Source organism: Prionailurus viverrinus, chromosome D3 (assembly GCF_022837055.1).
Source record: "Prionailurus viverrinus isolate Anna chromosome D3, UM_Priviv_1.0, whole genome shotgun sequence".
In the NCBI taxonomy this organism is placed as follows: Eukaryota; Metazoa; Chordata; class Mammalia; order Carnivora; family Felidae; genus Prionailurus; species Prionailurus viverrinus.
The window spans coordinates 91,972,900-91,992,914 of NC_062572.1; positions in this window are offsets into that span (position 1 = coordinate 91,972,900).

The following is a 20,015-nucleotide window of genomic DNA, read 5'->3' on the forward strand; positions in this document are numbered from 1 at the left end:
GTATTTTTATAGTTACTACTCTGTTTAAGAAATCTTTACCATCCCAAAGGTCACAAAGATATTCTCTTGTGTTTTCTTCTAAAGTTTCTTTTATCTTCCATATTTGAATGTGCAACCCATCTCGAATTGACTTTTGCTTAGGAAACCAGGTTCTTTATTGTCTTATATGTATATCCAATTGACCTAATATTTTTTATTGAAAATGCCATCCTGGGGCGCCTGGGTGGCTCAGTCAGTTAAGTGTCCAACTTCAGCTCAGGTCACGATTTCGTGGTCCGTGGGTTTGAGCCCTGCATCAGGCTCTGTGCTGACATCTTAGAGCCGGGAAACTCCTTTGGATTCTGTGTCTCCCTCTCTCTCTCTTCCCCTCCCCTGCTTACACTCTGTCTCTCTCTCTGTCTCAAAAATAAATAAACATGTAAAATCTTAAAAAAAAAATAAAGAAACTGCCATCCCTTCCTCACCACACTACCATATCACCTTTATCCTAAATCAGACTGTATTTGTGTAGGCCTGTTTCTGGACTGCCTCTCCTATTCCACTGAGGAGTTATTTAACTTTGCCCCAGTACTATATTGTCTTATATACTACAGCTGCATGAAACATCTTAATATCAAGTAGTTGAAGTCCTCTGGCTTACACTTCTTAAGACTGCCTTGTTTATTCTTTGCCCCTTTTGTGTATTCATGTGAAATTTGGAATTAGTTTGTCAATTTCCATGGGAGAAAAACAGTTGAGAGTTTTATATTGGGATTGTATTTAACTTATGAATCAATATGAGGAGAATTGACATTACTAATATATTGAGTCTTCCAATCCATGAAGATGGTATGTCCCTTCAGTTACTTATATATTTTATTTTTGTTCTCTTAAAAATGTTTTATACAGTTAATACAAAGGTTCTGAATATGTTTTTAGACTACTTTTAGATATTAGATGTCCTTAATACTATTATAAATAGTGTATCTTAAAATTTAATTTTCTATTTGTTGCTGGTATATAGAAATACAATTATTTCTTAATGTTCACCTGGTATCCAGAATCTTCCACCCTCCTTCAATTTTTTAAAGTTATTTATTAGTCTACTTCTTTCCCTCAGGTGAAGAGGGTTGTGTTTTTATACTTTTCGGTTCATGGTACATTATTGTCACTGGTCACTGCAAAGCCCCTCTCTTGTATGGTTTCTTTGTTTGCTCACCCCTTTTGTCTCATTTCCTCCCACCCTCCCACTGACCACCATTTTCATGCATTTTGTGTCTGTCTTCTTTTTTTATGTTATTTCCTTTTGAGAGAGAGAGAAAGAGAGCGTCAGAGAGAGAGGGAGACAGAGGATCCAAGGTAGTCTCTGTGCCGAGAGAAGAGAGCCCGATATGGGGCTCAAACTCACAAACCGTGAGATCGTGACCTGAGCCGAAATCAGACACCCAACCGATTGAGTCACCCAGGTGCCCCATTGTGTCTATCTTTTTGTTTGCTCTCTGGTTACTCGTGGGTCTGGGAATTTTTTCGTACTCTTTGGGACTTCAGAGTTCTCCACTTGGCAAAGTTACTCTTCATGTTCCTTGCCCCTCTTGATGTTGCTTTTTAGCTTGTTGGGTTTTAGGATTCGTGCATTTCTCTCCTTGTCTTTGTCTCAAAACATGATACCAGAACTGAGTGGCTTTTCCCCACTCATCAGATAGTGGAGACTGAAACTGAGACGATGGGTTCACCAGCCACCACTATACATGAGCAACAAAAGTCCCCAAGTTAAAATTTACAGTCACGTTTTCCTGCATGCAAATAACACGTGGTAGTGCTGTTGCTTCGTAGGCACAACACTCCAGCTGTGGCACAGGGCTTCCTAGGAATGATAATAATGATGCAGAAGTGGTATCAGCAAGAGCATTAGTGCTTTTCTGTGAGCCTTATTATGTGCCACTGTCACTAATATGAATATGGTAACTAGCATCGTGATGCCGACATATACTCGATTTATAAACTATATTTAAAAATCTAATAACGTTCGGGGTGCCTGGAGGGCTCAGTCGGTTAAGCAACCGCCCCTTGATCTCGGCTCAGGTCGTGGTCTCACAGTTCGTGAGCTTGACCTCTGCGTCGGGTTTTGCGCTGAAGGCACAGAGCCTGCTTGGGATTCTCCGTCTCCCTCTGTCTGCCCTCCCCCACTTGCACTGTCTCTGCTCTCTCAAAATAAATAAAGTTAAAAAGACCGAATAATGCTCATTATCATATTAAGCTTTCTACAATAAACGTAACATGGACCTTGTCACAGTGCTCCAGTTCTGTGTTTTGTAAAGCCGACACATGCGCAGGTATGTGTGTTCAGAATTTATGAGTCTTGGAGTAAGAATGTAAACCCAACACGCACATGCACGAGAGCAAGTGTAGACTGTGTGTCTGAGGGCATTAGGGGGTAAGCTCTGGTGGGGCTCACTGTCCGCGTCCGCGTCCCGTCTCATTCGCCTTATTACCTTGGGGCGTAGTGTATTCCTCCCGGGTCTCGCCCCATACATCTGCTTCAAATGCCTCTGAGTTTTCGTTTCCCAGTTAGAGGTTAAGACTTACGACGCAAATACTCCCAGCCTTTCATCCCTGTCACAAACGAGTGAGGAGGGGCTCCTGTGTCCCAGGCACAGTTCCAGAATGGGCAGGATTCAGTGGGGAGCACCGAGCCTGGCAGGGGCATCACACGACATCGAAGGACTGGTTCAGAAGCCTTTCTTAAGAGCGACTTCTGAGAGCAGGGATGAGGGGAAATGTAGGATGGCTATGAACACGAGAGAGTTCTGCCAAGTCACATTTATTTTTATGTCTGGTGTACCTGACATCAAATAAACAGTTACTTTAAAAATTGGGTGCATCACAACACTGTGACATAGCCAACCTTTAAAAAAAATGAATGATTTATTTAAAAGGTTGGATGTGTCATACGAGCGTCTAAATCAGCAAGTGAAAAGTCAGACACCCCAGCAGCTGGCAGAACAGTGGAAATGGTGCAGATTGAACAAGGGTGTTTTTCCCCTAAGAAATTAGAAAACGGTGTGTAAATGTGACATTACACGGCTGAAACTGAAATTACTGGATGGTAGGTACTTTGCATCGTCCTGGAGAATACTTGTTTAAACCCGATTATGGTAACCCTTTTCGTTTTGGTTGTGATCGGGGTTTTTGTTTGTTTGTTTTTTGGGATTTTTCGTTTGTTTTCACCTGGTAATGGGTTTCACACATGTGCCCGGTTCTGTTCTGCCCTCAGAAGTCTTGGGGCGCTCAGAGCCCTACCAACAAATGTGTGTGTTCTTCTATTCCTTGCGTCAAGACGCCTGCAGATGTCTAGTTTCAGTGAAACTGGGTGAAGAAATGAGCAGACCTCCAAGGCCCCATGATGAGCGGGTCTGTCTGTGTGCTCCCCGTCTTTCCAGCTCAGACATGCCCCCCAGGAGGGGAGGGCTGTACAACTGTGGGGAGGACCCTTGCCGGGGGGTGGGGGGGCTGGGGCCACGTTCTGAGCTGTGTGCTCTGGAGCAATCCCTTGACTCTCTCTGGGCCTTCTCTTGTTCTGGGATGAAATAAGAGGTTGGATTCCAGATGCTCTTAAAGGTCCAGCTTGTCGCTAACACCCAATTATGTGGGGTCTCTAATGTCTTTAATTGCAGGATCCGTGCCCGATGTGTCTTACCCCAGCAGCACAGTGTGTAGGGCACTCAGTGAAAGATTGTTGGGTTGAACTGAACTGAGGGAGGGGTCCAAGGTGAGCCGAGGGTCGGGCTGGCAGGGAAGCACTGGAATTCATAATAAACACGTGCGGCCAAGGGAGAGCTGTGTCGGGGTGCGCGTGACTGTTGTCGATGCACTTGAGCTCGAGATTTTGAGCCCCGCCCCCCCCCCCCCCCCAGGGGAAGGTGGGCAGGAAGCCTGGATAAAGGCCGAGAGAAGAGCTCAGACTGGGAACCAAGCATGTAAAGGAGATGACGGGGGCTTCGGTGGGGAGACCCCCAGGGGACCCTACCAGGAGGGGAGCGAGGAGAGGGGAGAGCCCGAGATGTGCAGCCGCCTGGCTCGCAGATCTCTCCTGCCCTTCCTGCTGGGCCAGCCAGGCCCTGACACCGTGGGCGCCCCTCACGCCGGCCAGGCCTGGCTCACACGGGCTGAGAGAGAAGGTGCGGAGGGAGGCTCTGGCCTTCCTGGGGGCCAGCTCCCGCTCTGGAAGGATCCACAGAGGTGATTCCAGCACAGTGCCCGGGCGTAAGCCTCCACGGCTAGACGTTCCTCATCCAAGGACTGCTGGGGGGACAACCAAGCAGGGTGGGCAGGGGCTCTGGGGCTCTCCAGGCCAGGAGCACCTGCCTTCCAGGGCGCAGCCTGGGACCTGGGCCTGGCGACGAGCTGTCTTGGCAGCGTGGGCTCCATGGCGTCAGGCCAGGGGCCCTCCCTGTGACCGCCCAGCCCCCCCTTGCTCCCCGCCCTTCTTATCTCTGGGCCGCCTTCATTCTCCCTCCCCCGCGGGGGTCTCCTGCCTGCTGTCGGAGTCCCGCCTGCCTATGAAATGTTTTGAGTCTGAGATAAGAGGTATTCCCAAATACCTGGAAATATTTTGAAAGTAAAAATAGCATTTACATGCAGGATGTTATCATAGTATCATATTATGTGGGTCCCAGCCAGTCCCCCGCCCATGACACCGGGACATTGGCCCAGGCACCTGCCGCGTCTGATGCTGCTGGGCCAACGGCGCCACTGGCCCCGGGCGGCCCTTGTGTGCCTGGCTGGCCGCCACGAGCACCACAGCTCTTCCTGTCCCGCCGTAGCACGCTCTCCATGTGACATGCTCCCAACTGTCTCTGGCCATATCACCATGGGCTCTCCTGGGGCTCTGCCTGTATGGCTAGCACGATGCCTGGGTAAGACGGGCTGAAGCAGCAAAGACGTTTGCTCAGATAACACGCAGCTGCTTAGGAAGTGGTGGGATGGGCGCTGCTGCTCAGTGTGATCTGATCCGTTCCGCCTCACGTTCCCCACTTTGTGTCCTCCTGATTATCATCCCAGGACCTCAAAGTGGTGGCTGTGGCTCCAGACATCACACCCTCATGGGAAGACCTTCCTCTCCAGCTTATCCACCTTCCTCTCTCCCTGCCACTACGTCTCTAACGGTGCCCGACGCAGGCCAGGGGGCGCTTGCATGGCCTGTGTGTGCGGGGCTATTCATCGCCTTCTGGCCCGAGTCAGCATCAGCGGCGGCTGCCCAGTCCCCCTCCAGGCCACCCGCCAGCTGGCGAGCTGTGAGTGACGATGGTGCCCCTGTCACTGAAAATGTGTCCCAGGTTCTGGGTTGCCAGGCTGGCTGTTTGTCCCTCTCATTTAGAGACGGAGGAGGGAGGCCCCGTTTCGGTATTCCCCGCGCAGTGGGCGCTCCCGTGGCCCGTGGCCCTTGCTGGGTGCACGGTGACGGAGAGGGGTCGGAATCACGAGATTTCCCCTTCCGCTCTGATACAGAATGTTCTGGTGTTTCTCGTGCTGGCACGTGGTTGGTTCTTAATAAACATCTGAGGAACGAGAGGGGAGAAGGTTTGAGGTTTCCTGGCTGGGGTGGCGGATGCACGGCAGTCCCATCGCGAGCCAGTACGTACGATACTTGGGAACACGGCCGGGTCCCTGGCTCGCTCTCTCCGGAGTTTACGAGATACTCCCCGACGCCTCCACGTGCTGCGTGTCCGTCCATTGTTGTTACAGACGCCTCACCGCCGAGATCTCCTTCTCCCCCACCTTGTGCTGGAACCAGCGACCCTGGCAGGGCCTCTCCCACCTCCGTCGAGGGCCTGGAATCTTCCGTGCCTTCTCTTTGGCTGTCTGCCGCCGTGGAGGGGAACACGCTCCTCGGTCCCCGCCGGCTTTGTGGTGCCCGGAGGTGGAAAATACGTGTTTTATTTGGTGATGCCTAATGATACCAGAAATACGAGATGTCTTATTTGTTCTGCACTCTCGGAGACGATCTCGGGGCGGGACACAGCTCTGCAGGAACAAGGGGCTCACGAGACCCTCCGTGCTGCTCATAATTCTGTTTACTGGGGAATTGAGCACAGGTCGCGGGGCAGGGAGATTTCTCCCTCCTCCCGGGAAGATTTGGCATCATGCTGAAAGACCGTAAATTTAAGTTTGCAGCAGGGCCTTGGGGAGCCGGCGTTTCCGCTCGAGTCGTGACGCCTCAGCTTAGCCACGGGGGTCCAGGGAACGGCCTTTCGTCCGAGGTGACCCCGGCCCTTGGCGCTGGCCCTGCCCACCCGTCCACGTGCCTGCCCTCGGGACCCCGGCGCCGGCCCGGGTGGGGGGCGGCCGTTCAGGGCACAGGCTTGTCCCACCCGCTCCCAGCCTCTCCCCTTTCCGCACTGGGCTGGATTCAGAGGAGACCCGACAGACGCAATGCTCGCGTGTCTGAAATACCGTTTCTCCCTCCCGGCCCAGTGCTGCATCCTTTTGGCTAATGGAGTCACTGGCTTATGTTCAGGGAGGCAGGGAGGACGTCGGCGGCTGGCTGTAAATCACGTGTGGGGGCTTGCGGCCCGTCCCCGTGACGGGAGCCCTTCTGATTTATCCCCTGCAGCTGGCGACTGACCTTTCCCCTTTCACTCCTTCTCTTCTCCCCTTGGACTCCTGAAGCATCGGACGTCTTTCCGTCCTGAACTGAGTGCAAGGAGGCAGGCCCCGGGCCTACGCGTCCTGGAAGCTTCTTTCTTGCCTGCGATGTCAGAGAGCGCTGTCGTCCCAAAGCCCTCTGCCTCTTAGGAGCTCTTGGGATGGCTTCATCTTCCATATTTCAATCTGGAGAGTGTTGGGGATTGAGGCTCCGACTCGCTGTTGTGCTCCCGGAAATAAAAACCGAGGGACAGGTCGGCAGATGGCGACGGGCCCCACACGGCCGGAGCGAAGAGGTTGGTTGTGCGTGCGTGGATTTATGGCCGTTAGAGGGATGCGCTCCACGTTCTCTCTGCTCCCTCCCTTTATGACTCGCAGCTCTTGGGTGAGCCGGGTCACAGTCTGCGGGTCCCTGGCGTGGTGCTCCTTCCCAGCCAGCCCCACAAACGTCGGAAACCCCACAGTGCAGCGTCCACACTGGCCCAGGACGGCAACAGAAGGAGGCAGAGAGCGGGGGGGGGGGGGGTTTGGGGGGGCTAGGGGCAGGGAAGGGGGAGGGGGGGCGGGACGGCCCCGATGGGTGGCCACTCACGGCAGCAGAGGCGACCCTGTGCCTGCTGTGGGACTGCCACTGTGCTTGGGTGCCAGCCCCGCCCCAGCTGCCCTCCCCCAGGGCTGGTTCTCACGAGGGTGCTGGCTGGTACCCCGTCTGGGCTCTCTGGCTTCTCACTCTGTTGGAGCCTCTTTTCTGGGGATGCTGATGGTTTCTTAAGGACCAGGACAGTTTCCCTTCACTCCCAGGCGTCTCCTGGCAGGCTGCTCGTAGGGACCCAGCCACCCACTGTGCCTGTCCTCGCCCAAATTTACCAGAGCCAGACGGATTAGGAACGAAGTCATTATAATAAAAAGAATAAATATGCCGGGTGAAAAATGGATTATTAATTCAAGCTGTGCCCCCCGTCCCAATAATAAATGACCTAGCATTAGGGAAAGCCGGTCGCTAAATTAAAACGAATGTGGGAAGGTGCCCCCCAGCGCGGGAGCCCACGGCCGGCCGGTCCCCTCCCTCCCCGAGCCCCAGCCGCTCCCGATGACAGATCCTGAAGCCCAAACTGACAGGTCTTCAAAACCTGCCGAGGAAAGCCAGCATTAATTAAGTCATTGCTGGACTGTAATTTCCTTGAGAAGTAAAAAATTCTCACACGAGAAAAGGTTACGGAGACCTTTTCTGTGTCAAAATTACCATGCCGCATGAATATTAACGCTCTTAATGAAGACAACCTTTTTTTCATCAAGAAGGTTCTGGAGCAGGTGCCAAACCTGAAGTCTCACTCCGTGGCTTCCCAGTCTGGGGAAAAGTCGGCACAACGCGGTTTTCCCGTTAGAGCCAACATTCCCCCCGCGGTCACACCTGCCAGGCCACGGCCCCTGGGCGCGCGGTTACAGGCGCGGCCGGGCCGGAGCAGGCGCCTGGGAAGAGAGGCACTCAGCTCCGACCCCGAGCTGGCCCGTGGGGGGCGCGGGCCCCAGCGGCCTCTGGAAGACGCTGGTGGGCATCGCCGGCCCCCGGGCACCTGCAGGGGGGCCTGGGCGGAGCGGGGTCCGGATGGGGCACCAGCAGCTCTTCCTGAGTTTCCTTTCCGAGGTGCGGCCTTGAGGGGTTTCTCAGGGCGGTCAGGCTTTGGTTTTTCTCCTGGAAACCACGATGTCCCTTCCCCTCGCCCCAAGCCCGTTGCATCGGGGCAGAATGTTAGGGGTGATGTGGAGGTTGGAGGTTATTGGCGGAGCATCTTAGCACCTGTAATAAGAGCCCCCAAATGTCAACAGGGTTATTAATAATTATTATTAATAATAATCCCATGAAATATCTTGACTCAATTGTTTTGGCCCTCACCTTTTGTCTCCCCATTCTTTCGGCCCTTCTCACGAAAATGCTGGAGACAGAGACACGGGCACAGGCGTGGCGTGGAGGGGCATCTGCGCGGAGGGGTCTCAGCACAGGCGGGAGGGTCGGAGCTTCTCCAAGGCCCCCGCCCAGGAAGCAGGGACTTGTGGAAGCAAACTTAGGAGCTGAACGGTTGTGAAGAATGTGTGTATTCCGCATCAGGAGCGCGCAGTGTGACAGCTGCCCTCAGGACACGTTGGGTGAGCCTCCGGCAGCCTCCAGAAACATCTCCGACTGAGACAGCAAACGTGGCCCGAGGGGCCGCGAGGGCCGGTGAGGTGGCTGCCGCCCGGGTCCCTCCCTCCCTCCCCCCCCCGAGCCCTGGGTCAGATCATCTCTGCAATTACATTTCTCTTCGTTTTTCACTGATTAGTCATTTGTGACGTAATAAAGGTTGTGGCTAAGCAGTAATAATAAACCTGGCAGTTTCGGTGGGGCCATATAATACCCTGTGTATATTTAAAAGGTAAGCCGTGATATACAGTTATGGGTGCTGATGTAATAGCTATTAGATTTATAATATGTCGAAGGAGCATAATTTTATCATAAAGAGCAGTAGTTTACAATCTTATTATTGTTTATTACTGACGTCAGGACAGGCCCCTCATAAGAGCCAGGTTGCAACGGAAGGAGGAAGATCTATAAATGTCCTCAGCGCTGCCAGGACAGCTCCTCCTGTGAGTGGACACCACTTTGAAAGCGGGGTCCCCACGGCCCAGGCGTGCTGCCCGCGGCTGCCCCTGGTGACCCCCCACCCTGGCGCTGTCCCCGTTATTGGGAAAGCCCAGCCGAGCACCTGCCGTGTGCATGCGGAGACCCAAGCCCACAGTCCTGCTCTGAGGAGGTGACCGCAGGGGACAAAGTACGTGTGGGAGGTCGAGTGGAATCCAAGTGTCATTTCCTCTGTGATGCCGGGCAGAGGAGGCCAGGAGAGCGGGTCAGACGTGAATCCTGGGGGCGCCCGGGTGGCTCAGTCGGTTAAGTGTCCGACCTCGGCTCAGGTCATGATCTCGCAATTTGTGGGTTCGAGCCCCGCGTCGGGCTCTGTGCTGACAGCTCAGAGTCTGCTTCGGATTCTGGGTCTCCCTCGCTCTGTGCCCCTCCCCCACTCACACTCTGTCTCTCAAAAGTGAAAACACGTTAAAAAAAAAAAAAAAGTGAATCTTGTCTCTCCCAGTTGGCCTACAGGGTGGTTTTTCACCAAACTTCCCCCAAGACATTCTCTGTTTCCCCTGGGAAAGGATGACAGAATTGTGACCCTCCCCACTGGGGCACATCAGGTGGGAAAATTAATCCACGGCACCAGACACGAGCCTGTGAGCACCCCCTCTGCTTTGTGACCGAGGGCCTCTGTTGCTCAATGTCGCCCGAATAGGCCGGTGGCATCGCAGCTTCCTCAGGAAAGCAGTGTGCGGCCCCTGGGGGGGGGGGGGGTCCCGTGTGGGCGGCCATGCCCAGGGGCCCGGGGAGCATGGCGCCCATCAGGGAGGAGGGACTACTCAGGGCCGGCCCCTCTGGAAAGACCAGCATCTTATTTGCAAGAGACACTCATATTTTACACAACTCTCCACCTGCCCCGTCGTGTCTAGCCTGACTGAAAGCGGTAAAAATAACAGATTATCCAAAATACGTTCAAAACCCGCAGAGCCTTTCTGAAATGTGGGACGGCCAGGTTAGAACACAGCTGAGAGTCGTGGATCAAGCCTTTCAGTCATCTTGGCTGCTTGGGACTCATCCGGGGGTCTTCTGACGCAGGGAGGACGAGGCCCGTGTGGTCTCAGCCAGAAGTCACGGCACGTTTCTCCTCTTGTGTCTCGGGGGGAAGAGGGGGACCTCCTATTCTCCCCGGGGTGATGAGCTGCCCGAGGTCAGTGTTCCTCTGCAGCGATTGCCTTGCACACGGAGAGCGTGAAGTGAACAAGGGCTGTCTCATGGCGGGCATCCCCCTGCCACTGTTGGAAACCACGTCTTCTTGGGCGCGGACCGGCTTCCACCTTCCTTCTGAAGGCTCCGTGGACTCAGCTGGCCTGCGGACTGCTCCGTTCCTGCTGATGAGACCGTACTTGTCTCTGACTCTGGCAGCCGGGGTCGCTCCCTCTCAGCGCCCACTTACGCGCACAAGGCCCCCCTCCCAAGCGGCCGAGTGCACATTGCATGAAACTTCTGTGGCCGATGCTTTCCGCCGTCGCAACCACTGGGGCCTTGGTCTATACTTGTGAAAACCAGAAGCATCACATTCCAATCTACTGAGTCCGTTTTCTATCTTCGCGGCTTCCCGCTGGGAAATACTGGGTGACAGTGACCAAATACAGCCTCCAAAATGGGAGGCACTCAATAAATGCTTGTCAGAACACAGGGGCACGAATTAGCCTGTTCCATTTATTCGGAAAGAACGAACCCCGTGGTTGGCTCGGGGGTGGGCACCGTGCCATCGGAGGTTGGCCCGACCCTCCAGGCAGAAAACGCAGCATTCTGCCGGCTCCAGAGGGGCGTCCGGTCTTCGATTCTCCCTCGAGAGAGCAGCTCCTAGAAGGTGGGCTGGTGCTCTTTGTGGGCTTTTCCCACCCGGCGAGGGCCCTGGCTCACCGAACCCCTGGACGGGAGGGGAGTGAGCCTGCCTGGGTGACGCATCCACACGGTCCCACACAGGAATCTCACATTCCGAACGTGTTGACCGGTGCTATCCGAGATTTAATAATCATGAACTCCACCCACACGACGCGTGCTATAAAATGGCAATTTTAATATCACGGACCCGGTGACATTTACACACCACTTGAACTTTACTTCAGTGGTTTATATATTACCATCTGCACACGTTTAGAAATGTGGCTTCCAACTCAGTTTATTCCCCATCTTAGAATTATCTCTGGGCTCTGATACGATCGCGTTTCGCTGGCCTGCAACAGTCTGAAACTCCTTATCGCGGTGGCCGTGGAATATTCTATTTCAAGGCAATGCTATTGCACGTGGTTATTTTCGATAGAAATAAGACCATGGAATAATGCTTCCATACACTGAAGGGATGTGGGAAATAAATACTCGGGTCTACAGAGCGACACCCAGACAATTACCCCAACCACGCAGTAGCAGACGGGGGCTTCCTTCCGGCCACAGCCCAGAGGCTAAGCCGAGGAGAGGGCGTCTTCTCCCGAAGTCCAAGGTTGGGAGCCAGAATGACGAGCGGTCCCACGTGGCGAGCCGGGGACCCCCCCGCCCCCCCGCTGTGGTCTCTCAGCCACATCTTTCACTTGGGCAGCGGAGAAGCAGCAGGACAGGACAGGTTTGGGATGGGGGCATCTGTGCAGCCTCCTTTCTACCCTTGAGGGTAAACTATTCACCGATGGTGCCCCTGCTGCACCCCTGCCCGCGCCATAAACCACGTCTGTCCTGCCTCTACGGTGACTGGAGGGATAAAAATGTAGACGGTGACCCCGTGAGGAAAGACAAGCTGTGTGCACAACCTCAGGCGCCGCTCTGCCCCATGTAAGGGATCTGTAGCTGGCCTTGTCCGCGGTCACACGCAAAGCCACCGGCCCCGCCCTGCGTGCAGGACGGAAAGAAACCACCAGCTTCCTAGTGACGCGGGCAGATGGCATGCTGTGTGCGCCGCTCCCACAGGCGAGTATCCAGGACAAGACAGCATAACTCACCTCCTCGACGCCGGCCAGAAGACTCTGGTCAGAAGCCACCAGGTCCCATCTTGCTTTTCGGATTCCTGGGCCGCCCTGTGCCCCAGCTGCCTGGGTGCCCCTCTGCCCCCGGCGGGACGTGCCTCCACGGATGTGTCTGAGACTTTCCCGCTGGTCGTCTGCTTGTGTTGCTCACTTACTGGTGTGGAAGGGAGATCCCTGAACTAGCATGAAAGTCCGGTCCTCCTGACACGCAGCCTCCGGGTCTTTGGACAAACCACCCCACCCGTTAGTTCCCCCGTCTGTCCGTCCGTCCGTCCGTCAAATGACAGCCCAGGGCTACGGCCGTTCCTCAGGCTCTGCATCTGGTTCCAGGATCACCTCCTTCTTCTCACGGTTAGAGCCCACTCACACCCACACACAAGATCACGTTCACGTTCACTGCCATGCCCCCCACTGCTTGGCCTGGAGGACCCGGGGGTTGGACCTGGGACACAGCAGCAGGCCCTGTCGGGAGGCATCTGGCGTTGCAGAGACAGGGGACTGGGCATGATTTTGGCCCAGAAGCCTGTGCGTCCCCAGTGTGGCCCCACGTGTCACAGCATGGGAGGATACGTTGCTGGTTTCACCCACAGAGGCTGCCCTGGGAGCGACACTGGGCTCCCTATGCAGTTTGGCCAGCTGGGGTTGGTGGCTGACTGGGGTTGGGGGCTGGGGATAGTGGCCGGGGTTGGTGGCTGACTGGGTTTGGGGGTGGGGATGTTGCACCGCCAGACCTGTCCGGCTGCTTCACTTTCCTCTCTCACACGATCTGTCAAAGACGGGATTCGAGCACGGCACGAGTCGCCACGTCCCACATTGTTTAACTTGGGGCCGCACGCCTCCGCGCTTTCAGTGGGCACCTGTTTCACGGTGCCTCACGGCCAGGGAGCCTGGCAGAGAAATGCCCAGGGAGACCCTCCTAGCTGCTGACACGGGAGGTCGGCGCAGGAAAGCAGGGTGAGGAGGCCCTGCAGGGTGCAGGGGCCGGGAGCTGCGGGTGGAGGCGCCAGTGCAGGCTCCAGTCATCGTAGAGCGGCCACAGGGTGACCGGTGTCTGCCCTGGACCGGCCCACGTGCTGTCTTCTCGTCCTTGGGCCTTCAAGTGGCTGCTTGAGCAGCTCATGTGGAACTAGAAGCATCTCTGATTCAACCAGAGGCAGAGGTTTGATTGGAATGTCGGGCGAAAAGCATCTCCTTTGAACGTTAAGGGCCGTTCCTCAGGAGGAGCCGAGGTCCCGCACGCGTGACTGCTGAGCCTTATTGTTGCAAGAGCAACGCACAGCCCGTTGACCCTGTGCACGTTGGTCCTTCGCGCATCAGGGAGGAAGCAGTGTGGATTACAGCCGGAATTTCCCGAGCACGGCAAGACTCGGTTCCGGGCCTGGCTGTGAAATGCTTTCTGCGACCCCGAGCTGACCATTCTGAGCCGAGCCATTGCCAAGCCCTCCCCATCGATGCCACTCCCAGGCTGCGACAGGGACTCTGAAAGAAGAACTCTGATGTGAGGCGGCTAAAACCCCGTGATGCCGCAGAGGACCCAGGACAGCAGGCCAGAATCAGAGCTGCGTGAAAGCTCCGAGTTCATCGACAGGATGATTCCGAGACGCACGGATATCCGTTTGGAAATGTGAAGCGAGAGTCTTTGCTTCCTCTTCACACAGGAGTAAACTGAACCTAACAATAAATCATAGAGGGACTCAAAAACAAGAAGAATTATATGTAATACAAGAAAGAGGTCCTTTCCCAGCAAAATAAAAAATCGAGGAGTCAAGGAGAATAAGCCTGAGGGGTCTGACTACAGAAGTAGTTTGTCTCTACAGGAAGGAGCACCGTGAAAACTGTGAAAAGGAAAACAACAGGAAAGTATCTGCAACATGCGTTACAAAGAGTTAATCGCCACACTATAGAAAGAGCTTCCAAAATTTATTAAAAATACAAAGAACTCAGTGGAAAGACGAACAGAATATTAAGGCCGGCCAACGAACACGTAAAGTGTGTGCAACCTCACGGAATATTTTAGAAATGCTTTCTCAGACATCGGTGTTTTACATGTCTGTGTGTATATATGTATTATATATAGTCCCATTACATATACCGGTATTTTTCAAGTGACTTTAATTTTTAGAGCATTATATATGATGTATGTAACATCCAATATTTTAGAAATGCCATCTCAAACATTAATGTTTTATATATGTGTGTGTATATATTACCATATATACACTATATATGTATGTATATATTATGTATGTATGTATATATGTATGTATATATATATGTATGTATATATTATGTTTACTGTCTTTTTTTCAAATGACTTTACTTTTTAGAGCATTATATATAATGTATATAGCATCTAGTATTTTTAAAATGCAATCTCAAACATTCATGTTTTATATATGTGTGTATATAATAAATATATATAGTAATAGTATATATACTGTTTTTAATCACTTTAGTTTTTAGGGCATTATATATGATGTATATAACATCTAATATTTTAGAAATGCTATCTCAAACATTCATGTTATATATGTGTGTGTGTGTATGTATATATATTACTAAATATATACCCTATATATATATGTATATATACTCATATATACTATTTTTTTCACATGCATGAATTTTTAGGCATCATATATAATGTATAGAACATCTAACATTTCAGAAATGCTATCTCATTCATGTTATATATGTGTGTGTGTGTATATGTATATATATTACTAAATATATACCCTATATATATATATACACACTCATATATACTATTTTTTCAAATGAATGCATTTTTTAGAGCATCATATATAATGTATATAACATCTAATATTTTAGAAATGCTGTTTCAAGAGTTAATGTTTTATATATATGTGATATATTAGTATATATACAGTATAATAGGTAGTCATATTATGTATACTGGTTTTTCTCCAAATGACTTTACTTTTTAGAGCATTATACATAATGTATATAACACCTAATATTTTAGGAATGTCATCTCAAACATTGATGTCATATATTTGTATATATATTACTGTGTATACACTATATATATTGTCATATATAATGTTTTCAAATGACTATTTTTTAGAGCATTACATATAATGTATATAAGTACTGTAGAGTTTAGAGCACTATATATAATGTATGTGACTACTGTAAACAGTGTAACTAACAGGTTACCCTGTTCACAAGGATAGGAGAAAGGGTTACATTTATTGGCTGTTGGTGGGATGCTATTGCAACTTGTTTTGGTAAGTGACTATCTGCTTCCATTTAAAAGATACATGCTTTTTTGTTTGTAAATGGTAAAAAAAAGTTTCGTTTTCCTTATAAACCCTACTTCTGCAATTCAAAAAAGTAGAAGGAATATTTTAAGTTCACTCGATAGAAGACAGGTTTTTCTGTTTGGGTTTCCATACAGGACTCATTTTAAGAACTCATGTGGGTGAAACTCATTTTAAGAAAACTCAGTGTATGAAACACCAAACTTTAAAGCCACAATCGAATGGGGACTATTTACTCGGTGACCCGTAGGACCTACAGTAAAGTCCTCAAATAACACCTCCAAGATGTCTTGAAATCATTTGGTTTTGGATCACTGACACCTTTTTGTGCCAACATAGTAAAAGTTACTGCCCATGAACGATCAATCAGACATAAAGACAAAGCTTCGTTTGAATCTTTGTGGGGAGAGAGAAGAGAACAGGACAGGCCCTGGGCTCAAGAGACGCTGCAGTCTCCTGAAGAGGCAGTATGTCCCTGACTGGCGACGTGGTACAGGTTTCAGGCGGTGTGGGTGCCACAGTGCTTTACGCCAGGGTCAGCCTTTTCTACGAAGTACCAGATAGTAAATACTTTAGGCTTTGTGGGCCAGATGGTCTCTGTCACAACGACTCAGTGTTGCTGTTGTGCCACAAAAGCAGCCGTAGACAATACGTAAACATCACGTATTCCAGCAGAGCTGAAAGCCTTCCCTCGGAGATGAGGACAAGACAAGGTGCCTGCTCTCACGGCTTGTAGTCAACATTGCACTGGAAGGCCTGGCCGGAGCGACTCGGGCAGGAAAAAGAACAGACAGGCTTCCAGAGCAGAAAGAAGGAAGTAACACGGTCTGCTTGCAGATGACATGATCTCACATATGGAAAACTCCAGAGACACCACAGAAAGCTGTCGGAGCCACTACGTGAATCTTGTAAGGTTGCAGGATACCAGATCAGCATACAAAAATCAGCCGCATTTCTATACACGACTTACCTGAAAAAGAAGTTAAGAAAATCCCATTTACGGTAACATCAAAAAGACTAAAATACCTAGGGATACAGTCAGCCGGAGAGGCAGGGGGCCTGCACCCTGACTCGCCGTTCTCAGTGCACTATGATGGCGTTGACCCCGGGACCCCTCAGCAGCCTGATTTCCTGCAGCCCTTGCCCTGCCGTGGCTCTAATCACGGGCGCTCAGGGAGCCTCCTCTCGCGTGAACGACAGCAATTCCGCTCGGCACCCGTGTTGATGCACAGAGAGCAGAGAGAGGGTGCCTAGGTGGTCCGTGAACTACAGTTTCAAAGCTCACGGAGCAAAGGTTCCCTCACGCTGACGCCTCAGTGGACAAAGAGCGTCAAGAGGCTCCTGTTCCGTATCTTTCTTTGTTCTGTCTCTGGGTATCACTTGCCTCCCATGTAAATGGAAGAAATTGTCTAGCTCAGTGGCTTCAAACACGGATCCCTTTATTTAAGCCAAACGTTGTTGGGGGTATTAATTTGCTGGGGCTGCCGTAACCAAGTGCCGCACGGCAGGTGGAATCGCCAACAGAAGCGTGTCGTCTCCAGTTTCCGAGGCTGCAAGTCAGAGGCCGAGGTCCGGGCGGGGCGGGTCCTTCCAAGGGTGGGAGGGAGAATGGGCTGAAGGCTTTACCGGAGCTTCTGTCTCCTAGGTCCTTGGCTTGTGGAGGCATCACCCTGACTCCTGCCTTCACCTTTACATGGTGTTCTCCCTATGCGCCTCTGTGTCACATCTCTCTTCTGAGCAGGACACCAGTCCCGCTGGATCAGGGGCCATCCTAATGACCTCGTCTTCCCCAGCGGCATCTGTAAAGACCCTGTTTCCGTATAAGGTCTCACACTGAGGTCCACATTCCGCTTGTGAATTTGTGGGGGACCTAATTCAACCCACAACATTTGGAAACACGTAACATTTGCTTTGAAACACAGATTAAAAATCTGCTTCAATTGTAATGGCGCATACGAGCAAGAAGGCCTGACCCCCCCCCCCCACCATTCCCCCCAATCCCAGTTAAGGACCTTCAGGCATCTCTGCTGGGGTGTAGTTCAAACCTTAGCAGACTCGTGCAGTGGAGAATGGACCTTACTCAAAATGTCGTCTGACTTTTGCCCTTGTCTCCTGGGGAGTGATTTCTGGAAGCAAGATCTTTGTTCCCCTAGGGGTCCGGGCTCACTGGGGAGTCTAGTGCTGATTTTTGCTGGGGACTTCAGGCCACAAGGAATGCGTTTGACCTCCAGAGTGGCTGGGGCCGAAAGGCCAACCGCATGGGCACTCAGCAAGGTCTACTTATCGAGCCCCATAAAAGCTCTGGACACCGGGGCTCGGGTGACCTCCCCTGGCTGGCGACACTCCACGTGTACTGTCACACGCCCCTGGGGAGGGCGGCTGGACGCACTGGTCTCATCTGGGCCGGGCCCATGCACCTCTTCCCTTGGCACATGTTACCCTGTGCCCTTTCACTGTAATAAACCACAGTTGCGCGTGGAACAGCTCTCAGTGAGTCCTGTGAGGTCTTCTAGCAAATCGTCAGACCCGAGCAAAGTCCCGGGAACCTGCAAAGGCTGCAGCTGGGGTCAGAAGTGAGGGCTGCTCCCTCGCTTCCCTAGGCTAATCTGATTTTTTTAATGTTTCCTTATTTATTTTGAGATAGAGAGCACGCCAGCATAGAGGGTAGCAGAGAGAGGGAGGGAGGGAATCCCAAGCAGGCTCGGAACTGTCAGCGCAGAGCCCGACACGGGGCTCGAACTCACGAACCGGGACCTGAGCTGAAATCAAGAGTCAGACGCTTAATCGACCGAGCCACCCAGGTGCCCCCGTTTTTTTTTTTTTTTTTAATGGAGAATCTTCAAACCTGCAAAGTAGGATGGTGTCATGCGTCCCCAGGTACCCATCACCATGTCCCCAAACGGCCACCCTCTCCTTCATGTCCACATCCTGTGGTAGTTTTTTTTAAAGCAAATCCCAAACATCATTGTATTTCCTGATAAAGGCTGTTTTACTTCTTGCCTTAGTTGTTTGTCTTCTGCCTCTCTCTTCTCACTTCCACTCTGCTCTTCGAGCAGCCTCTGAGTTTTCTCTCCACCTTTCCTCCCCCACCAGGGGTCCTCCTATGGCGTCCCCATGGGATGAAGGGCTTCCTGCCAGCTCCCCACCTTATGTGCCTGGCAACCCTCGTCAACCGCCCTTCTCCCCATCCTCCCCTCCGCTCGGTCAAAATTCGGGGCTAAATGGAAATTTTACTTGCCGAAACAAAATTCGTGTATACTTGGTTGTTATTTTCAAGATCAGATAAGTTTGGAAAGAAAAAATTAAATTTTCTCCCATTTTTTTCTGTGGTCTTTCTTTTCTTCCCCCCTCCCCCCACGGCTGCCTCCAGCTTCACTGGGGTAGAATTAACAAATACAACTGTAAGAGATTGAACACGTACAGAGTAGTGACCTGATACACGTATACATTCTGGAAGATTCCCCATATTAGTTAGCACACCGTCACCTTGCGTGTTTACCTTTTCTGCCGTGTGAGATCTTTAAGTTATACTCTCCTAGCAGATTTCAGTGACACAATCCGACTTTACCAAGTATCGTCACCCTGTTCTACGTGAGCTCCCCAGGCCTTATTCGTCCTACAGCTGAAAGCTTGAACCTTTAACCAGGCTCTTCCCGTTTCCCTCAGCAACGACTTTTGAGGTCTTTCTTTTTCTTTCTTTTTCTTAAACCTTAACCCCCTGCCCCCCCTGCTCCTTCATCAGTGGCATCCGATCTAAAAAGAAATGGCATTCTGCCCATCCTAAATCTGTGTTGGGGGGCGGGGTGGCACCTGGGTGGCTCAGTCGGTTGAGCATCTGACTCTTGATTTTGGCTCAGGTCATGATCTCGCAGTTCATGGATTCGAGCCCCAGATCGGGCTCGCTGCTGAGAGCACAGAGCCTGCTTGGGATTCTCTCTCTCTCTCTGTCTCTCTGCCCCTCCCCTGCTCACACTCTCTCTCTCAAAATAAGTATTAAAAAAAAACAAACCCAAAAACTCTAGGGTAGAGGGCCATCCTAGAAGGTGGACGGTCGGCGTCGTGGTGCAGCAGGCTCCATCAGGTGAACGTTCGGTGTTCAGACAGGTCAGCCCTGGGATCGGAATCCCTAAACGACACTGCCAGGGAGGTGGGTGTATTCGGGAAACACTTCAATTTTGCACCAAACTCTTTGTTCTACAAGGTTCGGTGGGATTGCCAACTCTTTTGAAAAACGGCATCAGCGGTTCCATGATCAGAGCTAAGTTCCGTCGTGAGAAGTCAAGGTCGAAGAAAAGCAAGTTTTGAAAGTATTTATCACGAAGGCAGGACGACTTACCACCTGCTGAGTGTTTGGATTAGCGCTTTGTGAGCACGGTTGCGTTTGTTCCTGTCGATCGCCCTCTGTGACGGGTCATCAAGGCGCAGAAGTAACCGCTGAGCTCGCGAACGGCAGACCCCGAGTCTGGTTCGTCACATGACGTGGGT